Below are 26,303 nucleotides of genomic sequence, written 5' to 3'. Positions count from 1 at the left end.
CTGTAACCTTGAAACCTGTGGGAGTCCCTTACTATCATAGTCTGAGTGGATCTAATCTCTTACCACTAACCTGTCTTCCAAGAACTCCTTATATCAGTGGCAAGAACTAGGCCCACATATCCACCACAAATCAGTCACTAATGAGTGGAATGAGACCACAATACTTGGCTTAGACAAATCAGGACTTATTGCTGAATCACGTGAAAAAGCACTGGACACATCAAGTTCTAAAATGCCATTGGGTAGGAACCCAGAAAGGTCTGTTAGCACTACCATTTCTTGAGTACTGCATGTAGCATCTTAAATACAATATCTTATTTAGTTCTCAAATGCCCATGGGGTATTCATTACTATCCTCATTTTACATTTGAGAAAACAGTTGCAGAAAGGATCAACAACATGCCCAATGGATCAGTAATATGCTCGACGTCACGCCACTTTTTTTAGCAGAACCAGAAACCATAGCTAGGTTTGTCTGATACCAAAACCTTTGCAGTTACCCAGTGTGCTGAACTTTGAAGTAAAAGCTTCGGCAGCTATCATTTCTGTTGGATCATCATAATGAGCTGTTGTTGAATCACCCATGTGTTTTCCTTGGACGTTCTTGGCAAATAACAGAGGAAAGATACTGAGCTTAAGATCCTTTCTAGTTATCCCAAAACCCACACAGTCAGATTCACCTATGTGGAGATTACTCAACAAAATGGCCACACGGAAAAAGAGAGAGAACCAGAGGACTGCCACGAAGTGCTGGGAACAATGGAGTTATTAGGAGGAGATAGCAAAATATCATTGATTCACTGGAGAAAATGTTCCCGTTCTGATCCTCACATGCTGATACTACAGATGGACCCAGCTTAGCTGAGGCACGCTCTGTGCTTCAGCTGTTTACTTAAGCAGCACCGGGGTTCTCAGAAATAGTTGCTATGCCAACCAGCCCTAGGACTATATATACATTCATGACCGGGGCTTATTCTTAGGGCTTTGTTACCTCTCTTTCAAAAGTTTGAATCTCCTATTGCTAAACTGCCTGCATTCAAGCATCACAGCCTCCGAGAGGCAGCTTCCTTTTCCCGAGCAGGTGACAAACTCAAGTGGAGGTTTGCAGCCTAGGTTGAGCCACCCTTTGACGTCACAGTTTTATAGTCGGGGACCAGACTGCTCTATTTGCCCAGACCTCTGAAGATTCGGTGTTTAAATGATAAAGGGCAGTGCCTTTTGTCATCTACTATTAACTGTCACCTGTTCACATGACCACAGAAGTTCTCAGAGGAGAAATAAAGCAAGCTTTTGAGGTGCCATGATTATCGTGCTTTTTACATTTTTTTACCGCATTTTTAATGGGACACATTTCAGAATAGTGTCAGCCAACAAATTTGGCCAATCAATCCACCTCAAGTCTCCGGCTAGAGCTGCATTTAAATAAACCTGTAATGTTGAAAGCTGAATAGAGAAAGCTCTTTAATTACCTTTTCTCCTGTTTCTGTTACTTTGATGGCTTTTGTTCAAACGCGTCTGAGTTTTCAGTCTGTTTATTTTATAATTATTGGATGATTACATGCAGCACTGCCGTTTCCATTAGATTTCGATGGCTGATAAAACCATTGTTGACAGGGAGCGCGCAAATGAACTTGGGGAAACCAGATTAGTAATGTTTGTGTTGTTGCATTTAAATAAAATGAAATGTCCTGGTAGCAGTGTGATCAAATCTGAAAATTTTGTTATAAAGAAAGAAAAAGCAGCTCTGTGAGAAATCAGGTTTTCAACAGAGAAGCTGTTTCCTGTTGAGACATCATTTTAAATCCTCAAGTGTGCAGCCATTTCTCCTTCAAACAGATTATAAAACCACAAAACAATCATATAATCTCTTCTAACAAGAGGTTTACAGCTAGACAGATTGCTTTAAAGGAGAAAGAAGTAAAAAGGAAGTCAAGATCTAAATACTGATAATACATGCTAAATCCATTTGAATTGATAAGGTAGAGGAAGCATGGTGATAAAGCTTAAGGGGTTAAGACTTTACGTTCACCCAAAGATCAATACCTAGGGAAGAAGAAAACTTGGAAACGTTTCCATCCCCAATTAACAACTAAAATCTACATGGCAGATGAGGCAAAGCAGAAACAGACAGGCTATTTCCCCAGAAACAGACCCTGCTCAAGCAGGGCTCAGGCTCGCTTTGTTATCGATGTAACAACTGTGCGAATGACAATCTTTAAGTGCTAAAATATTTGCAAAAAGGAATGAAAATCTGCTGTTTCTCTCAAGTCATTAAAGCAAAGCCAGAGAGTTGAAACAAAACAGAACCGCATATGGTTGGCCAAACTGAACAGAAACTAACATCCTTGCAGGGCCCCTTAGCAGCCATGCTCCGTGGTTGGTGCTGTGCCACCACGACCCCTAAACTTCCAGTTTGGAACATGTCACCCATATAGCTGGTCAAGGACAGAGCTGGGATAAGGACCCAATGCCTCTGCTTTTGGCCATTTGGCAATGGCAGGCTATCTAGTTTGATTTCATCTTGTACAACATTCACTTATTGCATCAGTCTACTGTTTCCTGCTCCTTACCATCTTCATTCAGCAGAATCCAGGATCTGACCTCTTCACCATGAAAGCTCAGCCAGGGCTGGAAGTGGGTGAACAGCACCACCTACCACCTACATGTTCACCTGGCCTGATGTTAAATGTCTTGGAGAACAAAACCTAGAATGGTTGACTACACTTCTGACTATTCATTGAGATGGTCTGAAATAATAGAATAACTCCAGCTAATAACTACAGAGTGCTTTCTATATGGCAGGCCCTTTTCTAAAATTATTATTGTATAGATAGCTGATTTAATCATCTCAACAACCTGAAAAGTTAAGTACTCTTATTTCCATCCTCCCTTTCTTACAGATAAGGAGCAAAGGGGCAGACAAATCTCTCAGCTACTAAGTTCAAAGAGCCAGATTCTGACCTAGGCAATCTTGCACCAGAGTCCACACTCCTACCTGATGATATTTACTGAGACTGTAAGGATAACTGAGTGTGCATATGATCGTGCATCATGCACATTTAAGTGGTGCTTGCATCTAATTGCATATCTCTGGTCCACTGAACAGTAAAACAAAATTGCTTTTCTCTTACCTATTGCTTTCCATGATTACCATTACTGATAGTTGGCCTGATAAAAATGTGCTTCTAATTGTTATTGAATGTATAGAATTGCTAACATTTCTATGTCCCAAATTTATGAATGATATACTCGTATCCAGTTTCACAAGTACATTGCTTGTATTCTCTACTTTCACACTAAAGGAAACAGCTCTATAAAAATAACACCTGTTTGTAAAGTTTTCTATACCTACCTTTTGAATGGTGTACAGCATTGCATTTGGTTCTCCCAGCAAGTCAATGAAGTAACGTAGGTGTTATTTTCTCAGAACGAAGGGACAAAGGAGTAGGCATGGGAAAATCAAAGACGGTAGTCACCAGTATCTGTTCTGGAAAATACAAGAAGAAGAAATATCACGGAACCAGTAACTGAAAAAAGTTAAGCTAGCTTGCCCATACCAAGTCGAGTGCAAAGGATGGTTTTTCCTGGAGATGCCTATTAGCCAACAAATCAGTGATTGTGTTCTGTATGTCATACCATGGGCTAGGGGGAGTTAGCTCAGGAGGAGAAACCAAACTCTCTAAACTTGAAGAGCTTCCAGTTTGAAAAATAGACAGATGTATGTAAGTCAATATAATTTTTTTTAACGTTTATTTATTTTTGAGACAGAGAGAGACAGAGCATGAACGGGAGAGGGTCAGAGAGAGAGGGAGACCCAGAATCCAAAACAGGCTCCAGGCTCCGAGCTGTCAGCACAGAGCCCAATGCGGGGCTCAAACTCACAGACCGAGATCATGACCTGAGCCGAAGTCGGACGTTCAACCGACTGAGCCACCCAGGCGCCCCTGTAAGTCAATATAAATAAGAACAAGATTTCACATAGCTGCATTTTATGTGCCAGGGAGAGACGCCTGCAAACTCTCACTGCCTTCCAATGTTGTGAACACTTTCACTCCAACAGATGACCCACACATGATTATTACTAAAGAAATTTTAAATGATTGAATTGTTATTGAGAAAAGAATAAATAGCATAATAATAAAGTCACTGGAAGAATCTTGAAACAGATGGAAAAAGCTTTGTTTTAATGAGTACAATAACACTGTAGTTTGAGGAGCTGTTGTAATCCAGTCGCTGCTGAAGTTGGAAGCCATTTAAAAAGTTTCCACTGTGTTAACTCGGGACCAAGGTCTGAAATGAAAACTAGTGATGGAGTTTGAGAGAGGCATGTGCTTACCCAGCAAGTCTAAGAAATCAGGAAGAGTAAGGACTGCGCCGCCTTGGTTTCTTATTTAGCAGTAAAGCAAGGTAGAGAAGAGGAAGATTTTTTAATGATAAAACTTCCCCATGGTATTTTGAATATGAAGATAACTGCCTTTCCCTGTTATGATCTTAGTCGCATGTTTTTATACTGGTGATAGGTATGGCTTATTCATGCACTCTCATACTTGACCCCTTCCTCCCACTCCAAGTCTCACTAAACATCACACATTTACAATCACAGAAAAGAACAAAACAAGCCCTGATAGACTGGGTTAGGGCATACATGTGAGACCCGTCTGGGGAAAAGAAAGAGAGCTGGCTTTTATCAACACATTACAATGGAACAGACATCCCACCAAGAGTACCCAGATTCTAGGCCAAGGGGGTTATTTCAGGGGTCAGACTAAAATAGCTGCTTTTCTGCTTTTAATTTCAATTACCTAGGACAGCCTACCTCAGCGCAGCCTACAAATGAATAATGATCCAGAAACTGAGAAGCTGTAAAAAGTTACGCATCTTGTCAGAATTTTGGTTAGTACACATGGAGTTTAAAGTCTTACTATTCAGTAGTGGCCTTAAGACAGCATGCCAATTTCTCTGGATGTCTGTTTCTTCATCTGCAAAAGACTGGATTGAATTGGGAAAGATATCTGCTCCAAGGAGATGAGCTAAAACTCTGTGATGCCAGGCACTGCGGCATGACTAAATAGTCCACAATACCTTGCATTTCACTGACGTGATTCACTCAAGCTATTGTCTCATTATGTAATAAAGGCAGTTGGTCCAGTAAACAGTATTTCTGTTTAATATTTAAAGACCCAAACACTTAGTTTGGTGTAGTATTACTAGCATTTTGTTTATTAAAAAGTCTGCTTTTCTGCTTCTTCTCAAATGTAATAGTTTGTTCACATGGAATTTTCAGAAGAAGGATGGGGAATTTTCCAAAGGAAGAAAGATAGCCTATATTCTGTTTCAAGTCAGATTCGTATTTTAAGCTTCACCATTGCATTTTAAGTCTTGCAGGACGTATTGGTAATCAAACCGCAAAATATCTAGGAAAAAAATCAAATCACCTCCTTTTTCTCCTCTCCTACCTCTTTTTTAGAGGAGATGGGACAAGGGAAGGGAGAAGAAATGAGATGAAAGGAAGGGAGAGGAAAATCTTTTCCAGATTTCAAACTATCACAATCCAAATGAAAGGTCTTGCCATTCTTGCCTTTTAAGCAGTCGGAGTTTGGAGTCAAGCCCTTCTTGAGGGCATGTTTCTTGCCCTCCTCCTCTGTACTGATTGCACCTCTGTAATCTCCCCACTCAGTTCTGTTTTCTTAGCACTCCCTCTGCCCTCAGCATCTCTGCTGTGATTGCTCTGGCCTTGTTGGCTCCCGCCAAGCTACCTCTGCTCCTCCCTTATCCTCTTCCTCCATTTCAGTAACCCCTTTCAGTGCCCTCCTCCGCTCCCCCCCTCACCCTTGTGATCTTTCTGGTCTCTGCAGCTTTTCCTATGATCACTCTCCTCAGTTTTTCTCTGTGATTTCTCTGCCCTCTCTGGCTCTCTCAGCTTTCTTTAGAACTCAGCAAACCTCATAAGGTTCAGAGATTAATTTCAGTTTGGATAAGCACCCAAACTTGGGAGTGCGTATGCCAATTCTTTACTGAAACTCTTTGGATCTAAAATCTCGCTGGGAAGGCCAGCCTTATAAAAGTTTAAGTATTTGGAGTTTTATCAAGAGAATAATTTCTCCTCAAACCCTGGTCTTTCTGCTTCTTATTTGGGGGAAGGTGAAAAGACAATGGCTATTGTTCACTCTGCAGAGTTTATCTTCTTTCATTTGACGTGGCCTATGCATGATTAGAAAACACAGCAGGACCCTGAGAAGGGATGCAAACAACCATTTTTGATTCATTCAGTAAAGACTTCTTTGATGCCTACTATGTGCTGGAAATGCAGAAAGCTGGACTTTACTTCAATCTCCACGAGATACTTCTAGATTTACTTTCCATAAATATACTTTACAGATTGGATACTTTGTGTGACCTTAGATTGGAGATGTAAAAAACGTTACCTCATAAGTCTCTCTACCATTCTTGTTCCACTGTCTAGATTTTAATTTAAAGATTGGATATTATTACTTACTTCCTGTTACTTTAAAATGTGTATTTCTATTTTTCCTATCACAGGGCATCTTAGGTGCTTTTAAATCAAAAGTTTTCATTGACTCTCCCTTTCTGGGTCAAATCCATACCATACAGAATAAAAGATGAATGGAATGGCAAAAGTAATTCTTTTTGCTTGATGCTTCCATCCAATACCAAGTACACTTCTGTGTTTCTCTTCTTTTACAAAAATTTCTTAGGAAAATTGGAAAACCGAATCTTTATAGTCAACACTAAACCACATTGCGTAATCTGAAAATATTTGAAATGTTGAGCCAAAGGGTAAACTCTGTCTTTTATCCTACTAATATTTGGGTATTTTCTCTTCTATCCCCCTGTTATAAGAATCTCAAACCAGTGATTCATGGGCCATGGCTGCCAAAAGCTGTGTTTTATTTGCCTGTAAAATATTTTTAGATTTGTATATGAATTCTCTTGCAGTCTGATAATCCCTATTCTGCCACACTCTCCAGTAATATCTATTGTTACATTCATGTTATACTTCATACATTTACATACTCACCTGTTCCACAGGCATTTGGATTTACAGTTCCTAAGTAAAGTTGGACAAAATGGGAGTGAGATTTGGAGGGACATGAGCTTTCGATAATAGCTCAAAGCATCCTAACAATAGGTTAGCTTGAAATGGAGTAAGAAGATGAAAAGCTTGATTAAGGCTCATTCTCCCACACCTTCATATGGATGAATGAATAGGGTGACCTGAAGGAAGGAAGCCATCCTATTTTGTTGATAATTCACAGGAGAGCCTTCTGCAATGTTTGGGATGAGTAAGCCTGCATACCTAGAAGAATTCTCTCCTTTAGTCGACACTAGTAGGGATATGCACATTCCCTTAAAGATGAAGATGTTGCTTTCAACTTGGCTCAGGATCAGGAAAATAGTGTTTATAATTAATCTCTTAAATCAAATTGCATGGATTCTTTAGACTGTCTTTTATGGTTTGGTAAGGTAATGTCTGAGTAAAATGGCAGTGGAATTACAAGAATTTGTCCATTTCAATTTTGGCAAGATCCTACCTATGTAGAAAGTGTCACTGACAATTGCAAATGCTTCGAGGAAATCAAGGGCCAGAAGTAAGTTGAACCCAGACTGGATATGATACTTCTTTACTTGCTCTGTGTAGCCATCTCACTTGAATTCTGTATCAGGATCTTAAATTATGTTTCTAGTTTGAAAGAGGACAGGGTGGTGTGCAGTACAGGATTAACCTTGTCCAGACCAAGGTTTGGTGTTTGCCATCAGCTCTTGGAAAGTAATCTCTGAACCTCTGAAATGTCGTTTCTGATAAGAATGTCTTTGTTCACCATTGGGATTTGAGCCATGCGAGATAGACTATGGTAACAAAGTGATTTCTGGCGGAGAGCTTTGTTCCATATGGTATCAGCTGAACCTCTGCAGGGGCTGGAGACTAAGTTTAGCTACATGGATGATCAACCGTGTCTTTGTGATCAAGCCCCAATAAAACTCTGGCCACGAAGGACCAAGTAAACTGGTTGGTAATACTCCATGTGTATTGCCACACAGTGTTGTTGAGAGAAACAGAGGCTGTCCGCACAACTCCACTGGGAGACCACAGGGAGCACCATGCCTTATATCCTGGATCCTGCCCTATTGGACTCTTCCTTCTGTTAAATTTTATTTGCATCCTTTCGCTGTAACAAACCGTAAGTATAACAGCTTTTCTGAGTTCTGTGAGTCCTTCTAGGGAATTATTGAACGTGAGGATGATCTTGGGGAACTCAGAACTTGCGCTTGGTGTCAGAAGTGAGGGTGATCTTGGGGAACTCCTGAAACTGCAGGTGGAGAGGGGTGGAAGGATTAGGGAAGAATCTATTATGTCTCCAGCATGTCTGCAGTGAATTTCTGAGGGCTTTATCCTTACAGAATCCCACTGTTGTCAGAAGACAGAGTGTCCTCAGACTTTCAGTCCTTATCCAGCTCACAGAAAGGGGTCTGGGCATCCGTGAAAGCTAGCCCAAATTTCTAAGCAACAACACATGGATTCTTCTCCATCTCCCCAGACCTTGGCCCTACCAAGAGAAAGAAAGGAAAGCCAGCCAGCTCCTCTTTCTTTCCTGCTCAGCATCTTATTCTGTAATTTTTTCTAAACCTGCTTCTCAATATCATCTCATTAAGGAAAAAGATAATTACCATATTAACATCTTGCCTCCCAACACTTAGTGGAGTCACAAGCATTTAACTTCACACTTAAAAGAAATGGGTACCAAGGTATCTGACACCTATTATTCAAATGCAAATCTCCTAGTCTAGCTGAAAACTCAGTTTCTTTTCATTTCTGACTACAAAGAACAGATGGCATTTTCAGGGAACTGATCTAAAATTGCCTGTGGGACTGGAGGAAAAAATACAGGTATGTGTATAGATCCACCTTAGAAAGTAACAAATTATATTTGGAAAATAGACATCTAGACTAATTCCACCTGCGATACTAATAACATGCTGCCAAACACTGGAAAAGCTCTTTCCGTACCTAGCACTTCCCTTTTTAGTATAAGGCTGTGAGCCCTAGAGAGAAATACAGGATGCCCAATGGCACACACCCAGGGATTCCTCCCTCCCAGTACATGGTCCGCACAATAATCACAAGGCACCACAAGTGGGGAACACAGGACAGACTCCAGGGTGGCCGCTGCTCCTATTCCAACCACTTAGTGAAGGATTGCCAAGTAGCTGTCACTATGCAGAGCGCATACATTATCTCCTTTAATCTTCCAACAGCCCTGGAGGGAGAAGGTGTTATTCTTCCCATTTTCAGAGATGAGGAATCCAAAGTTTAGAGATGCTAATGGGCCTGCCCAAGATCACAAAGCTAGCCACAGCCAAATCCGCATTCCAGCCCAGCTCTGTCCACCTAAAAACACTTTTTAATCTCTGCACATTCGGCATTCTGGTTAATTATAGACTCTGATTATAGCAATTTATCCTATATATCATTAATGGATTGCTAATTTTCAAAGAATTAAAGTCCAGGAAAAGACCCTTAAGACTAAAAGTACTAAAATTATGCAGAATATAATCAAATTTTTCTTGGATGTTTCAGATGATACGTTAAGCCCTGGTAATGTCTCAGGTGCATCATCCTACAGAAGAGTGATTGTGCTAATGAAGTGTAGGTCAAAAGAATAACAGATAAATCAGCTTCCACTTACACATAATCACTATCCTAATTCTCATAAATACTTTTGCAGAGTTCATGATGTAGTGATCTACTAACTTTTTTTCAATTCAAGTTAACAAATCTTTATCTAGTGCTTTCTCTGTGCCAAGCCCTGTGGTAAGCTCTGGGCAGCAGTAATAAGCGTGATATAATGCCCGTCCTTAAGGAGGACACATTCTGACTTTGGAACACTCCATTATCCCCCTTGCAATAGAATTACCTTGTCAATATTTAATTGGCTGTAAGTGGAATATTAACAGCAGCAGATCTACATGTTAAAAAATTACCACTGGTATGTCCACTGATGTTGTAAAGGTGACTAAATACTATTTTTCTCTTCTCCTCTTCTGCGTGCTACCTTTTTAAATGAGCTATAACTACCTCCCATGTCACCCAAGCTTTTTTAGAAACTCACCCCCTTCCGCCCGCCACCCCCCCCCACACTCCCCTTAGTAAATAAATCATTCGGTATGGTAGTTGTTGGTGGCAATATCTAGCATCTATCACCGATGCATATTCACAGGGATTTTGCAAAAATCTCTCTTATGACTCTTGGGAGGGAAAGGAAGCAGGGAACAAAGGCAGAAGGAAGGGAGGAAAGGAGCGTAACCTTCCCTTTGGCAGATGTCTGGGAAAAGGAGACTCTTTATGAGATCACTGCATCAAAGGGAAGTAAGAAGTTTCTGGGCTGCCAGTCACAAAGCCACCAAAAACTCACTTTTAATGAAAAAAGAAACTGTTAACTCCTGCACTGTTGTAAAATACTTACCAAAGACACCTTCCCTGCTAAGTGCCATTCATTTCAGGAGTGAAATGCTGTAACAGAGAAAAATGCCCAGGGCAACTGGGAACCAGAGAAGGAGGGAAGTGTGTGGTTCAACTGTCCCTGTAGGGGAGGGAAAGCAAAGTGTCTCTTTCCTTGACAGCTACCCCACTTAACTACTGTGCAGTCAGCCCTATTTGGCACCAGTGAAAATTCAGCCTTCCAGCAGATTCCCTGCCATCTGCCTTATGACTCCCAGTCTACAGTCAACACACCTTGAATGCTTAAAATCTGCAACACTCCCAAGGGCTGCCTTTTTGGGGCAATTAGACGATCCATGAAAAGAAAATCTTTACTTTGCCACTTGGCTTCAGTTTCCAAATTGAGTCGAAATTCTGGAAGCGAATTCAGATAAACATTATTTCCTGATTTTTTTTCTTCACCTTGGTGTTTTTTTAGTACCCATAGCCAGCGGCCATGGAAGCTGAGGGAGTGACAAATGGCCATCGGGAAGACTTGAGTCTCCAGGAAATCAGCAGAGACGTTATTCAACTGACAAGGCAAAAAAGGGAGAAATGAAAACAGAAACAAAATAAGCTCAGTTTTTGGCCCCAGGGCTCTACCAGGTATCTGCCAATTTATTCACCCTGAAATCTGAAGAGATTCCAGATGGAAATGTTTTCTTTTTCTTTTTTTTTTTTTTATCTCTTTACTTTATCGGGATGTTAGTGGTTACTATTTGAAAGTTTCCTTGTATAGGGTTAAGAAAGAAGCTAAGACAATTGCTCAAAATCTATGAAGAGAAGTGGGAAAGCTTGGGCATTTACTTACTTAGATCACCAGAGTATACATCTCAGTAAAGCCAAGATCTGCTCTTCCAAAATGTATCCATCTTCCACATGAAGGAAAGGCAGGCATTTTGAATTTTTGGTTTTTTTTTTTGGTTCAACATTGTTTTTCATAGGATTGAATACAAGCAAAAAATATCTTCCTGATCCATTTGGATTCTAGCTGTGACCATGCTGAATGACTTATGCACTAGTCCAGTCAAGGCCTGGAAATGTAGATAATTGGTATCTTTGCAATGTGAAAAGTCTGGTGGACAGTGGTATGGATGTTAGAAATCATGTTTTGTTTTTTTAAGGAATCTTTTTTTTTTTTTTAATGTTTATTCATGTTTGAGAGTGTGTGTGAATGGGGAAGGAGCAGAGAGAGAGGGGGACAGAGTATCTGAAGCGAGCTCTGTGCTGACAGCAGCTAGCCCAATGCTGGGCTTGAACTCACAGAGTGTGAGATCATGACCAGAGTTGGAGGCTTAACTGACTGAGCCACCCAGGTGGCCCTGTTAGAAATCATTCTTTGATGTCAAACTACCATCATCCTTCCCACAGTTTTGTTTTTTTTTTCCTCATGACTCTGGTAATTTTTATCTACTCCCCCTTGTTAAATGCTTCCTCTAAAGATAGACTAATAAACTCCTTAAACCTTTTCAGTTAAGATCCACATTTATCAGATTCATAGCTGTACTCATTTTCTTAGGCACATACTTGAAGCGATCATCAGCTCAGATATAAATAATGACTGTGAACAACTGTATTTTTCAATACAGTATTTAAAAATACACTAAAGCTGAAACAAAAGTTTCCTAGTTAAAATAGGAAGTGACCTAGTTTCAACCAAAAATATATTCACATCATACCACACCTATGTTCCAAGGATAGTTCGCTAATTTCTTAAACACATTTAAAACGCAACATGTTTTTCTATAGCCTCTTAACATGTATTTCAATCACTTCCATTCAGAATGAAACTTAGATTGGCTTTACAATCAATACTCATCTTCCATTCTTTTTTAGATTTTTTAGAGACAAGAATTATTTCTCTATGTTGAAAGAGTCTTACTTGCATTAAGAATTTCTACTCTGTCAGAATCCAGATCAAAAGGCACAGGCATGGTAACATTTTTTTAACCGAAAACTGAGTGAATGATCCCAAAGGTATGGCTTGTACTTATCAGCTTTCAATTCAGAGTCCTAGACCAGCAAACAGTGTCTCCCCAGCTTCTTGTTCCCTGTTGCATTTGTGCGGTTTCTCTCATTAGCAGTTCCCAGAAGCTAGAAGTGAGTTCCACAGAAGGGACTGATGCTTTGAACTCAATAGGTTTCTTCAGGGTAAAATTTTACACCAGGGCTCCAATTAGAACCTAAGGCTGATTACTTGCGTTTATAGGTCTCCTGTCTAAATCCTAGCTCTCTTCATCACTGGGTCGATGTTTCTTCACTAGATGATTAATTGTAGGAACATTTCCATGGTTTCTCCTTAGAGGTCTTCTATTGCTTTGGGGGAAACTCTAAGGGTTTTGCTTTAGCAAACCAAGAAAATGCCTATGAATGTGAGCTCTGGAGCTACCCTGCCTCGATTTATAACCCAACAATATCACTTACCAAGTGTCACCTTGAGCGAGTTGCTAATCTTTTCAAAATCTTAGATTCCTTATGCATTAAATATAAATACTTAATTGTACTGACTTTAAGGATTTCCTTTGATGATTAAATAATCTGTATAAAACATGACAACACTAAAATATTGAGTACAGCACTCAAAATAGCAGATATTATAAGCTATTATTATGTATATTAATATATATATTATTAGTTTTTTCTGGTTCACTGGAGTCTCATCAGGGTGTAACACAAATTGTATCTTGAAAATCTCTCTAAAGTAGTATGTATTCTTTTAGGTGCAGAGTCTTGAAAAGACATCATCTGCAGGAAACTGTCACTGCCCCCATTGATATCTTTTCTGTGTGTCTTAGGTCACTTACTGCATGCAGACACCTGCAACTCTCTGATAAGGATTTTCATCTGGCAGTGGGAACACCCTCAGTCTTTGGTTGGGGTCAACAAGAAGTCCAGAGAGTTAATGTCTCTCTGAATCCTCAAACAATGACAAACAAGGAGTTGAACGGTAAATATCACTGCTTCCTTGGCCATCAGGTGGGATAATTGAGACATGTTCTCATTGTCTTCTGGAGTTCCCTTGAGGGGCTGAGCTCTAGATATCCTCAGAGATAACCAGCACAGGGTATATTTTTTATTGTCTTCATTCTCTTTCCTGATTTATGTCTCCACTTTCCCAGTATTTCAAGGGATGACCTCCCAAATTCATTAGTTAGACTTGAACCCTTATCTCAGAATCAGCTTCTGGGGAACCCAAACCAAGACATCTTTAGATAAATCCATTATAGCCCCGTTTTCATTCAATGAATATGGAAACAAATTATTCCTCTTTGGTTGGGAACTTGGTAATACAATTGACTTGGTTTAAAGATTATATATGATATACACGTGTATACATGTATGTGTGTATGTATTTTTAAAGTTGAAACCATAGTGGAGCTCAACAGTGTGGTTCTGCCTTCCCATTCCAACTTCCAGAAGTTTCTCCATTCCTCTAAAAGTTTCATGTAGAATATGGGTCTTAGATCTTCCTCTTCTCTTCCCTTCTTGAAAACTTCACCTCAGAGCAGTATCTGAGGCCAGACGATGCAGGTAGCTTTGCATGGGAAAGGAGGGAAGCCAAAACAGCAGCACATGGGCATTTAGAACATAAGTAAGATGAGAACAGCTGAAGGACTGGGGGAGGCGGTCTAGAATGGCAAGTTGGAGCCCATGTAGAACATATCTAGCATGCAGATTATTGTTTCTAAATACTATTTCTTGTAAAAGGAACCAGGGCTGATTCCATCATTGAGGCTGGAAAACTTCAAGAAAATCTCGTGGCCAGGATGAAGTGGTCAAGGAATGATGGAAATGTGTCAAAAAAGGAGACAGGGGTCATCTGGAAGAGCTCCTACTGGTCAAACCTGAGATGATTTAAGCATCGAAAGAAATACTATAGTAGCAAATTGTAACTGTTGAACAAAATATAAATCTGTGAGTTCATATAGATATTAACTAATTAATTAAATTTGATGAAAAACAGAATATTTACAAAATCCTAAAGTACCTCCCACACAAAACACTTAATTACAAAGAGAAAAAGAGTAATATTGCTGTGGAGAGCCTTGGCAGACACTACCTTACTCAAGTGATCAAACTTAATAACATTAATAATGGAACAAATCAAAATTTTATACAAAAGGAGAGGATGCAATAAGAGACTTTACCACGGTGATATTCCTACTGAAGAGGATATTCATGAAAAAAATCATGCAGAAATATTTATAAAACATAAAATTGAACGACATTTCACGAAATTCCTGACATTCAAAAATATTAGGTCATAAAACTTGAGGAAGAACTGACAAACTTTTCTAGGCTGAAGGGGACTAAAAGATATAACAGCAAAAGGCAATACATAATTCTTCCTGGACTCTTCCTATAATGGACATAATGGAGAAACTTAAATGGGGTCTAAAGATGAGATAGTAGCAATGCTCATTTCCTGATTTTGATGGATACAATTTGGTTATACTGGAAGAAGCCCTTCTATATAGGAAATACACACAAAAATATGACAGTCATGGGGCGCCTGGGTGGCTCAGTCGGTTAAGCGTCCGACTTCGGCTCAGGTCATGATCTCACGGTCCGTGAGTTCAAGCCCCGCATCGGGCTCTGTGCTGACAGCTCAGAGCCTGGAGCCTGCTTCAGATTCTGTGTCTCCCTCTCTCTCTGACCCTCCCCCATTCATGCTCTGTCTCTCTCTGTCTCAAAAATAAATAAATACTAAAAAAAAAAAATTTAAAAAAAATATGACAGCCACTTACTCTCACATGGCACAGGGTAAAAAAAGGTATATTTGCACTATTCTTAATTTTTTTCTGTAAATTTAAATCTTTTTCTACTATAGTACTCAGAGAAAATACCTACAGCTACTGTTATCTAGAGATAGTCCTCGAAAAATCAGTAAATTGCCACACGACCCCAGTCAACAAGCTCTATCAACAAAACACAGGTTTTGCCAGGTTTTCAGTGCCTCACACTAAAGTATGACTGATCAACCATGTGTCAGCAAACTTTTGTGGAAGAATTACACCATGCCAAAATAAACCAGTAAAAGACAAAAGAATTCAGAAGAACACAATATGCATAGGAAAAAGAAAGGATTATTTCATTTTTTTTAACAATATTATAGAGCATTCACAGGTTTGCCACAAAGTCCCCACATGCAATCGTTACTGTTTTTTTGAAAGAGCTTTACCATTTTCAAGACAAATTTTGATTTTCCCCATGTTCTTCTAGACATACTCTCCCATGTTGATAGTTGAAATTTACTAAAGCAATAGGCAATTTTTATTTTTAACAGATTTGATAGAGCTGAAAATCATGAATCAAACCTAAGTTTACTATCCAGGCTTTAGAATCAGACAGGCTTGAGTTTGAATCATAATCTACCAATCATATTGGATGTACCTCCTGATTCCTCTTTCCTCATTGGCAAATTGTAATAATAATACCTATCTTCATTGCATGGATGTGAAAAGTAAGTAACTTTCCCTAGCACATAAAAGGTGCTTATGAAATGGTGTTATTGACAATGTTATGATCATTCACCATGAGCTTCTGATCTATAGGTCTTTGTTCTGGAAGAGGCCCTGAGCTCATGATTTGGCTTGATCATGCTCTGTCAAAGAATGCCCATCAAATGTTCTCTGATCACTCCACTGTATTTATCACATTTAGTCCACAAACTGCTATCTATGCCCAATTTCCTTGTTATTAGACTATTGTCTCTCCACATCAAAACCTATTCTATACTGTTTGGTAATACTAAGGCTGAGACTCTAAAAATGTTCCTTTGGGGCGCCTGGGTGGCTCAATCAGTTAAGTGTCCGACTTTGGCTCAGGTCATGGTCTAACCCCTCACGAGTTCCAACCCCACATCTGGCTCTGTGCTGACAGCTCAGAGCCTGGAGCCTGCTTCAGATTCTGTGTCTCCCTCTCTCTCTCTGCCCCTCCCCCACTCACACTTTGTCTCTCTCTTCATAAATAAACAGTAAAAAAATTTTTTTTAAATAATAAAAATATTCCTTTGCGTTTGCCAGTGGCTGCCTGTTCAGCTCTGCCACAAGGGGGCTCTGGAGGGAGACTGTTCCTTCCTGTTTGCATCCTATTGCCCTTTTGGTTTTCTGTCATTGCTTTACTTTCCTCTTTGTGTTACTCTAGCAACCCTTCTTCATCCTGACAGTAGCTGTTTGTCCCAGTATAGTAGTTGACTGCAGTTTGCAACACTCAAAGCACCCAGACATGCCACAACCCTCAGAGACAGCAGCTCTGCCCAGCCCTTCCTCCAAGCCACTTAGCATTTAATAATGGCAACCCCTTCCTTCTCTCTACACCCCCAGGGTTGTGCTTACTGTTCTCGTTTTGTCTTTTCCTTTCTTCAGTACCTGTTAACAATAGATCTCAAACAATTCTTTGTTTCCATTTTTTGTTCTATTAAAATAACAAGTGTGTTTTTTACCTCTAGACTGAACTCTGAGTGATATGTATACATTATGCAGCCTTCTTGGATTCCTCTTCAGACTCTATTCCAGGATCCCTTCTATGAATAATCTTGTGCCACAAACATGTTTTTTACCATCCCATTAGACATGGGCATTTCTCAAATAACTTTGATCTCCATGACTACTGTTCATAGCTCTCTTTCAAAGAAACACTGGTCACCACATCTGATCTTTCCACTCATGACTGCTAGCCCTTTGGAAACAGACACATGCTTGTACCTGTGTGCTATCAACTGTTTCTCCTAGCTTCTTACCTCTCTGAAACAACACCTATAGAAGGTTCTTGAGTCAGCCTCACAACATAGCAGAGAAAATTGGTGAAACCAAAGATAGTAGAGATAGGTAGACAGAACTATATGTATCATCATTATCACTTATTCTCCCTCTCTTCTGTTTCTCCCATCTCCAAGTCACTCTACAGAGGTCGTATTTTTTTTTTCAAATATCATTTTAGTCTTAGCACTGCCTTCCTCAAGAATGATTCCCTGCTGATACAGGTGTGCTGCTCCGAAGCGACACATGCACTATAGCAGCACTATCAACAATGGCCAAAGTATGGAAAAAGACCAAATGTCCACTGATGGATGAATGGATAAAGAAGATGTGGTATATATATATATATATATATATATATATATATATATATATATATAAAATATACATATATATGTATATGGAATGTAATACGTAATGTATATGTATATGTAATACACACACACACATACACACACACAAAATGGAGTATTACTCAGCAATCAAAAAGAATGAAATCTTGCTATCTGCACTACGTGGATGGAACTAGAGGGTATTATGCTAAGCAAAATTAGTCAGTCACAGAAAGACAAATATCATATGACTTCACTCATATGAGGACTTTAAGACAAAGAACAGATGAACATAAGGGATGGGAAGCAAAAATAATATAAAAACAGGGAGGGGGACAAAACATAAGAGACTCTTAAACATACAGAACAAACAGAGGGTTACTGGAGGGGTTGTGGGAGGGGGGATGGGCTAAATGGGTAAGGAGCTTTAAGGAATCTACTCCTGAAGTCGTTGCACTATATGCTAACTAATTTGGACGTAAATTAAAAAAATAAAATTAAAAAAAAAAAAAAAGAATGATTACCTATTGCCCACCAAGACACCAGATCTAAACTTGTAACTTAGACCCTGGGTTTCATTAGGCTTCAGCCAGTTAGACTGACAGCATTTTATAGTCTTGAACTGACTTTGCCATTTTGTAGGTCTGATCATTGTTTTTCAAAAGACCTAGTAACCGCCTGTAGGAATAGACCTATTAAGGGAACGGGATATTTGGGAAGCTGACCTATGGTTCAGCCCATCTCACAGCAACACTCTGGAATATGCTGTACTGGGGAGAGAGAAGACAGGGAGCCAGAGTCTCCATAGATGTAGTAGAGGCCAAGAGGGAATCTCTCCAAAAATGGAGGAAGCTTCTTGGAAGAGCTTAATCCTTAACCTAGTTACATGCTGTCAGAAGCCACTGAACATCCTTAGGAGGATTCGAGGAGCAGCAAATATTCGTTCTAACCCTGAGGGTTATTATACTTCTATATAGAAGGCCATCGATATACAATAAGCTGTATCCTTTGCTTACATTTAAATACTTTGAAAATAACTTGGAATATTTTTCTTGTCTCAGTGGGTATTTCCACCAACCACACCTACCTACCAGATTCATTGCCACAAAAAAGACCTTTTAAAAATTGCTTATTAAATAAATCTATGACTGGGGCTCCTGGGTGGCTCAGTTGGTTGAGCGTCTGACTTGGGCTCAGGTCATGATCTCACTGTGGGTGAGTTTGAGCCCCGCATCGGGCTCTGTGCTGACAGCTTAGAGCCTGGAGCCTGCTTCGGATTCTGTGTCTCCCTCCCTCTCTGTCCCTCCCCACTCACGTTCTGTCTCTGGAAAATGAATAAACCTTAAAAAAAAAAAAAAAAAAAACTTTTTAAAAATAAATAAATAAATACATCTATCTATGATAGCTACAATTTTTACCTGATTGTATGGTCACTCCTCAGGTTTCATCACATTATATGTTACTTACAAGGAAAATTATCTGTGCCTAATTTAAAGGTGGCTCAGGCTATTTCCATGATTTTAAGTAGCCAACTAAAAATAGAAAATTCAGTCAAATGTCTACATTTTCGTCTACATGATATCAAATACCTATTTTTAAATACCTGAATCTTCGATGTATCTTATAGGTCAGCCTAAGAAAGGAAGATAATTAGGATGTGCAAAACATATTTATATATTTTAATGTTCTTGCTGAATTTTTACTTGGCTAATTACAATTTTGCTTTAATGTTAAATATTATGTTTTTTTTTTATATATAAGTTGACTTGGTACTAAATTATCTTTAGTTTTGATGTACCTATCATGACTTTTTAAGTATATTTACTGTCATTCATTTCATTAACTTTTTTCATTATTTATTTCTGAAGGATTTATGTCTTTAACTTAGTTTGATTTCTTAATGTTACAAACTTCCTTGATTTCAGGAATCTATAAAAATACTGAGTGCAAACTGAGGAATATAATCAAAAGAAGTTTTCTGTTACCTGATTTCACAAAAATATGAAGATTTGATGAACGGGATGGAAATGTGGTACTATCTATTCAAATTCATCAGTGGCATACATTCTGAGCTTCCCGTGTGGCACATTACAGGATCCTTTTAAATTCTTACTTCTTTCCATGAAATGAAATATGTTTACTATGCATATATCCCTGAAACAAATAGTTATTCCTACTTGAATGTGAAGAGTATGCATCTCTTAATGAATCATCTGGAGGTGGTAAATGTGAATAGCAGTGTATTTATGTTTGTGTAAATGTCCTTTAGCCCACACTGCTGGCCAAACTTCATGTTCAGCCTCATTTTATAGGCTGCTTTAAGAAAAAGAACTCTGAGTTAAAGATAAATAAATAAATGGCAATCAATAGCACTTATTTCTGTTTCTATCTCCTTGGAACTCATCATACCTCATAGAATTGAATTTAAATACATTCTCTAATGACTAAAATACAACTCATTCCAGAAGTCTATTGGAACTTGCCTCCCCTAATCCTGCCTGGATACACTGAGAAAAACTCCAAACTCTTTTACCCTGACAAGGCCCCCACTTCATAAGTTGTCAGTGTCTTATTTAATGTATTATAGCCATACCAGTCTTTATGTTCCACGACTTGCAAGGCTAATTTCCCCCTCAGAACACTTACATTTGCTATTCCCTCTATTGGGAGGATGGTTTCCCCCAAATCTTTAGAAGACCAACTGCTTCTCATCATTCATGTCTGACCTCAAAGGATACCTCCTTGGAGAGGCCTTCTCTAAACATGCTAACTACCCTCTACTTCATTTCCCTGGATCAGAGCCTTGATCTGTACCTGACATCATTTATTTGCTCGTTATCTACCTAGGGATGAGTCCTTAGATAGCCTCATTCTTCCTACCTTGGGAGGTTTCTCCTCCATCTTGATCATCTTGATCATCTAAGTTTGGTCCCTAGATTCTCTTCAGGTTTCTGGTCTATTCTCTCACTCTCTGCTGGAACCTGTCTAAAATCCTGAGCTGATTATGTTTGTCTCTGATCCCTTGTCTTCCTCCTACCAGAATCCTCTGTCTTAATATTAGACATGGCATCCTATATCCTCAGATATAGATATAGATCCTTGTCTCCACAGACGGGCCTTCCTGAAGCTTCTAATCTTTAAGAGACTCTTGCTATCATGGCTAAACTCACTAGGTTACAATTTTTAGCTCATACCTAGAAACTTTGATTGAACACCAACCACCTTAAGGAACATGCAGATTATTCTCTTACTTCTCCAACATTCCTTGAGATTGTAAGTTCTCTTGATTCCCCAGTATTCCTTGATATTTTCAAGAACACCATTTCTAAAATGAATGATTTCCTATTAATCTTATCAAGTCACAAAATTAAGATTCATGTAGCTTAATGCAGGCAACACATGGTACAGTGAGATAGTTTGTTGCATGAGCCTGGGTATAAATCCTAGCTGTGCCATTTCCTAGACATGTGAACCTGGAGGTGTTTGTCAAGCTCTTTGAGCCTTACACTCCTAAGTATAAAATGGGGGGAATGAAAGCATCTTCCTGAGAAGGTTGTTATGAGGATATGGTAAGAAAATGTGCCAGATATGCTCATTCATTCTATGTGAACATGCAGAATAATGCAATCCTAGAAGAGAAATCTGAAGCATATAACAAAACTACATGAGCATTCAACATCATACCTATAAGTACACCTCCAAAAAGCATGACACAATATAGGTTCAAGGTTACTTGTCAAAGCTTTATTTATAATAGCAAAATATCAAAAAATCACAGAAAACTCATTGACATAATCAAGTACTATGCATTTATGAAAAGAATGAGAAATACTTCTATGAAGTGATATGAACAGATTTTTATAATACATTAAATGAAAAAAAGCAAATGCAAAAGAATATTGTAATATATATTGCATTATATTTTATATAAAACCTTTATCATAAGACAGAAAATCAGAAATATATATCTATACACACACACATATATATATACACATACATATAAACATATGCATATATATGCAACTTATTTGCTTATTTTTACAAAATGAAATATAGGAAAGAGAAACCAGAAACTAATGAAAATAGTTACTCATAAGAGGTGGATGGGGATTAGGAGGAAAGATAGAAATAGGAAGAAGACTTCTGTTGGTAGATATTTTTAATGTAGTTTTGCCTTTTGAGCCATGTAAATGTTTTACATATCTAAGAATTAAATTTAAATTAAAAAAATAGACCAAAGGCAAAGGCTAATATTGAATACAGACAGACAGAAACAAATGAACTTAACTACATATCAACTTGATTATATAACCATGCAGAAAAGTAGTTTTTGAACACGGTAGTGTGACAACACACTTGATGAGAATTTACCAGATACTTCCAAATTGTGTGACTTTCTATAGGGCATCTGCCCTGGAATCTTCAAAAATATTAATGTTGTAATTGATAAAATAGGCAGGGGGGCTGTTCTGCATGAACAGAGACCAGAGAGACAAGATAACTAAATATATTGTGTGCTCCTTCTCTGGATCTTGAATTCAACAAAAGAATAGCTATAAAGGACATTATTGGGACAATTGGGGGAAATTTGCATGTGGACTGTATGTTACAACATATTATTGCATCAGTGTTAAGTTCCTTGGGTATGATCATGACAGGGTGTATGCTGAGGTATTTAGAGATGAGCTATCATGATTCTGCATGAAGTTTACTTTCATACTTTAGGCAAAAAGGAGAGAGAGTGACAGAAAAAGCAAATGTGCAAAACGTTCGTATTAGTCTTTCAACTATTCTGTAGGCTTGAAATTTTTTCCAAGTAAAAAGTTTGGGAGGTAACCCCCAAAACAAACAAACTAAAAAAGATCTGTGCTTGCTAGCTATCACTTTCTCTGATTCTCCCAATCTGGGAGCCTGTGAGAAGGAAACCTGGGATAAATACATATGGCTGATAAATAAAAAAGAAATCATGTACTGGGATCTATTTTCAGCCCACTGAAGCATGTCAGTTGGTACTTTATTTATTCATTTCCCATAGGATTTGCCTAAACAAATAAAATTGCCTCCAACTTTAAAAAAGGAAGTGAGACTGTCTCCAAGCTTCCCTGGAAAGAAGCAGTTAAATCTTATCCTTATTTTACCTCCTTCTTATTTAGTGATGTGCCTTGGCAGAAACTCAAGGGGAGTATAGTTACAGCCAGCCTCTGGAAAAAACGCAGACAGCACTGCCTCTTGCTCTCATGAATTACGCTGGGGGACACGCCGCCTCCAACCTGCCCATCTCAATTGTGGTGACAAAGCACCAGGCCAAGAGGCAGACTCCTGGGTAGTCAGGTCTATATTATTTCAGATTTTAAATACTAAAAAGGAGACAGAAAGCCTTTTCTCCCAGATCAGAGAGTGGGAAGTATAATTTACAATAGATTAGGCTCACCTTATCTGGGGGCCATTTAAAGATCTGTAAGCCCTTCCCTCTAAATTTCTGATACACAATTGACCTAACAAAACTCCTTTAGACACTCCTAAATTATATACTTAAAAAAAAATCTTTTTCCCAGATATATAATATTTGCCCCACAAAACGATGAAATATTTGCCACTGGCCTTCTACTTTTCTTTCTTTCAAGGCTTAAAAGCCTATTTGATTTCTGTTGCCGAATTGTATCCAGGTACAGACAGACACCCTTTGTAACTGGTTAAAAGCTACAGAAAGGCTCTATTGAAACAAAATGCTGCTCATATCCCCATCCATGCCAGGAGGAACAAATCGCACAAAAGAACCTAAAGAAAACTGTTTTATAGTTACTATAGTGTTACATTAGCTGACAAGGGAGAGATGATTACATTTATAGATTTTTTTTTTTATAGAGGCAGAATCTATATGCAGCTGAAGAATTATGTATTATCACCACTGGAATTTGAATTCAGCTAATGAGAACTAACAGCAAAGGAAGACTTCTTGCAAGGCTTCTTGGTCTTAGCCCTGTATATGGGCCATAAAATTAGGCTGCCTTGCCTCCCTTTGGGGCCACAATGCTGATCTGCAAATGTATTTCAAGATTCCATTTGTGCATCCATAAAAATATTAAAACATGCATCCTAAGCTAATTATGAAGTTGGAAGCTATTAATACCAAGCTATCAGTATAAAATAATACCTTATATTTGCATAGTGTTATGTACCTCTGTGCTTCAGAGCACAGACACAGAGATAATCTCACTTAATCCTGGGAACTCCATGAGGTAAATTGTGTGATTAGTCTTCCCACCACATAAAGCACCTGAACAAGACATGATCATTCTCAGTGCTGAAACTTTATGTCCACCATTCACCACAATGGGAAAACACTGCCTTGAGAGAAAGAGAAACAGGGAAACAGAGAGGGACTCAGCTCTGTTGTTTTACCAGCTGTGTGACTCTGGACAAATGACCAAACTTCTCTGAGCCTCCGTTTCCTCAGCTGCAAAATAAGGGAAATAATACCTACCTCTTAAGAATGGTGTAATAGTTAAATGAACTTAAAAGAAGTAACTTAGCACTCAAAAATTATAACTATTCACTCACTCATTCAACAAATATTTTTCTGTTTTTAGCAGGCGGTAGACAAGAAAAATATAGATGTAGAAGAAGCAAGGAATATAGGTATCCTATTAAGATACAGTGCCAACCTTCATGAAGCTTACAGATGTGAAGGAAGGTAGACACTTAAATAAACCATTAGAATGCAGTGTGATATTAAGGAAAGCAGGCCAGGGCCACCATATATAGTTTTGAAGGTTTTACACTCCACAATCCAGGGGACAACCTTCATGTCACGGTGTATGTGAGCGATGACAACCCTAGGGGTGTGTAATGTGCCACCAGAGAAGCCATACACAGCAATCTTGCCAGTAACAGAAAAAAAGGTTAATTAAGGCTTCATTGAGGTGATAATGAATGTAGGTCATTCCAGAAAAGAGAAGTTCATGAGAATGCATGAAATGAATGTGGAACTGCAAAACCACCAGTACCATAGTAGATACTGTGTATATAAGACAGAAAGATGAAATCGAAAAGATAAACAGAGACCCCATGGTTAATGGCCTCGGAAACCATGCCAGAGAATTTGCATTTTACTCTTAAAATAACAAGGTGCTTTAGCCCAAATATGTGATTGTTGCCTTAACATACCTTCATTCCTTTCCATTAGCTCCCGGTTTTCATTTGGAGATATACATAGCTCTAGGAACTGTACAAACAGAATGAAGCCCAAAAATGTTATTGATAATGCTAAAACAACTGTACAAGAAGATGTGTAGCTAAGAGGGGGGACAGCCTTAGAATAAAGTTGACACTGTGGCAGGCAGACTGAAGAGAGAGAAAGAAACCAGCCTCCCAATGACTATATTGAACCCTGGGTCTAACTTTGCCTGAAGTCCACCTACTTTGAGATCTTCAGTTACATGAACCAATAAAATTCTATTTATTGCCTCAACAAGTTTGGGTTCTGTTTTCTGTTACCTTCAAGCAAAAGATCTAGCTCTACCTCACACATGACTCTTCTCTGGACAGCCCCCACCCAGGGTGATCTTCCTCCTTTTAACTCCTAAGATTCTAGCTCCCTGGATAATTATTCAGTCTTACAAATCCTGCTTTGCACCAAAGACAAACTTTTCATAAATGTGCATCTTCCAAATGGTTATAATCTCCAGGATTCCTGGGTTGTTTTTTTTTTTTGGTTTTTTTTTTGTTTTTTTTTTTTTTTTATAGCTCTCCTCCATGTAGTTCTGTGCTTTGTATGTAGTAATTACTCAAATAGCCCCTAGTTAGCTGAGTGCTCTTTCCGGTACACTGTACTGCCCACTCTGTTTCTGGTTCCCCATGTAAGAAACGCAGGCCTAGAAATTTCCAAAGGATTGAGAATACTTCTGTCTTGCAATGTTCAAAATTCTCCCAGCTTCCAGTTTTAGCACTGTCTCTGCATTACCAAATGGCTTGGAGAAGTCTCAACCTCTATGGCTCTCTTTCTACCTATAAAAACTTTCACAGAAATATTTGGAAAAGTCAGGATTAAAAGTCAAGATAGTTGGAACCTGTGAGGCACAAAGCTGGTGGAGGAAGATAACATCTGAAAGGAAATAACTTGTAGGAAGGAAGGTAGTTAAAGTACATTTTAGAGAAAGTGCAACTGATAAAGACATCTATTTAAGGAAAACAATAGGACAAAAGGGCGTAGCTAAAGACTTTGCACCAGAACCCATGATCCAATTAAATAAACTGCCCCCAAGTAAATGAATTGAATGTTGCAAACAGGTGGGATTCTGTTGTGTTTGTTATTAAGGCCCTTTACTCAGTAAATGTTCATCAACTGTCTATATTTATGAAGCTCTTTGATCAGTACTAGGAAGACAGCCATAAAAAGGATAAGCATCATCCTGCCTGCCTACAGCTTAAGTTCTAGTGAAGGATACAGACAAGTCAACAATCTATTGCAATACAGTATGATGAGTGCACTATTTAGAGGGCACATGGTTTTCTATGTCAGTGGGCATTTACATTTTCCCAGAAATACAAACTATAATGTGAGTGGCGCTCTGAATAAGAAATATAATGGGCATTATGGACTGAATGTTTGTGTCTCTTCCAAATTCACATGTGAGGCCTCAACCCCAAATGTGACTGTATTCAGGGATAGGACCTTTATGAAAGTGATTAAGGCCAAATGAGGTCAAA

General features: G+C 38.8%; 1 protein-coding gene across 7 annotated transcripts in view; it reads right to left on the bottom strand.

Annotated features, from left to right (window-relative positions):
• The window catches only part of LOC132682007 (uncharacterized), a 157,283-nt gene that overhangs the window by 125,628 nt on the left and 5,352 nt on the right, over positions 1-26,303 (bottom strand). For 5 of the 7 annotated variants that reach the window (XR_013550091.2, XR_009611391.3, XR_013550094.2 and 2 more), the window contains exon 2: positions 3,353-3,487. The gene's annotated coding sequence lies outside the window, so the exon portion shown is untranslated. Of the gene's footprint in view, positions 1-3,352; positions 3,488-10,753; positions 11,051-24,761; positions 24,820-26,303 lie in introns of those variants that run through there. The other 2 variants (XR_014137343.1, XM_078433024.2) reach the window with 2 other exon arrangements.

Source organism: Panthera onca, chromosome A1, assembly GCF_046562875.1.
Source record: "Panthera onca isolate mPanOnc1 chromosome A1, mPanOnc1 haplotype 2, whole genome shotgun sequence".
NCBI lineage: Eukaryota > Metazoa > Chordata > Mammalia > Carnivora > Felidae > Panthera > Panthera onca.
The sequence above is the reverse complement of the archived record's forward strand: the minus strand, read 5'-3'. Positions and strand labels throughout refer to the sequence as shown.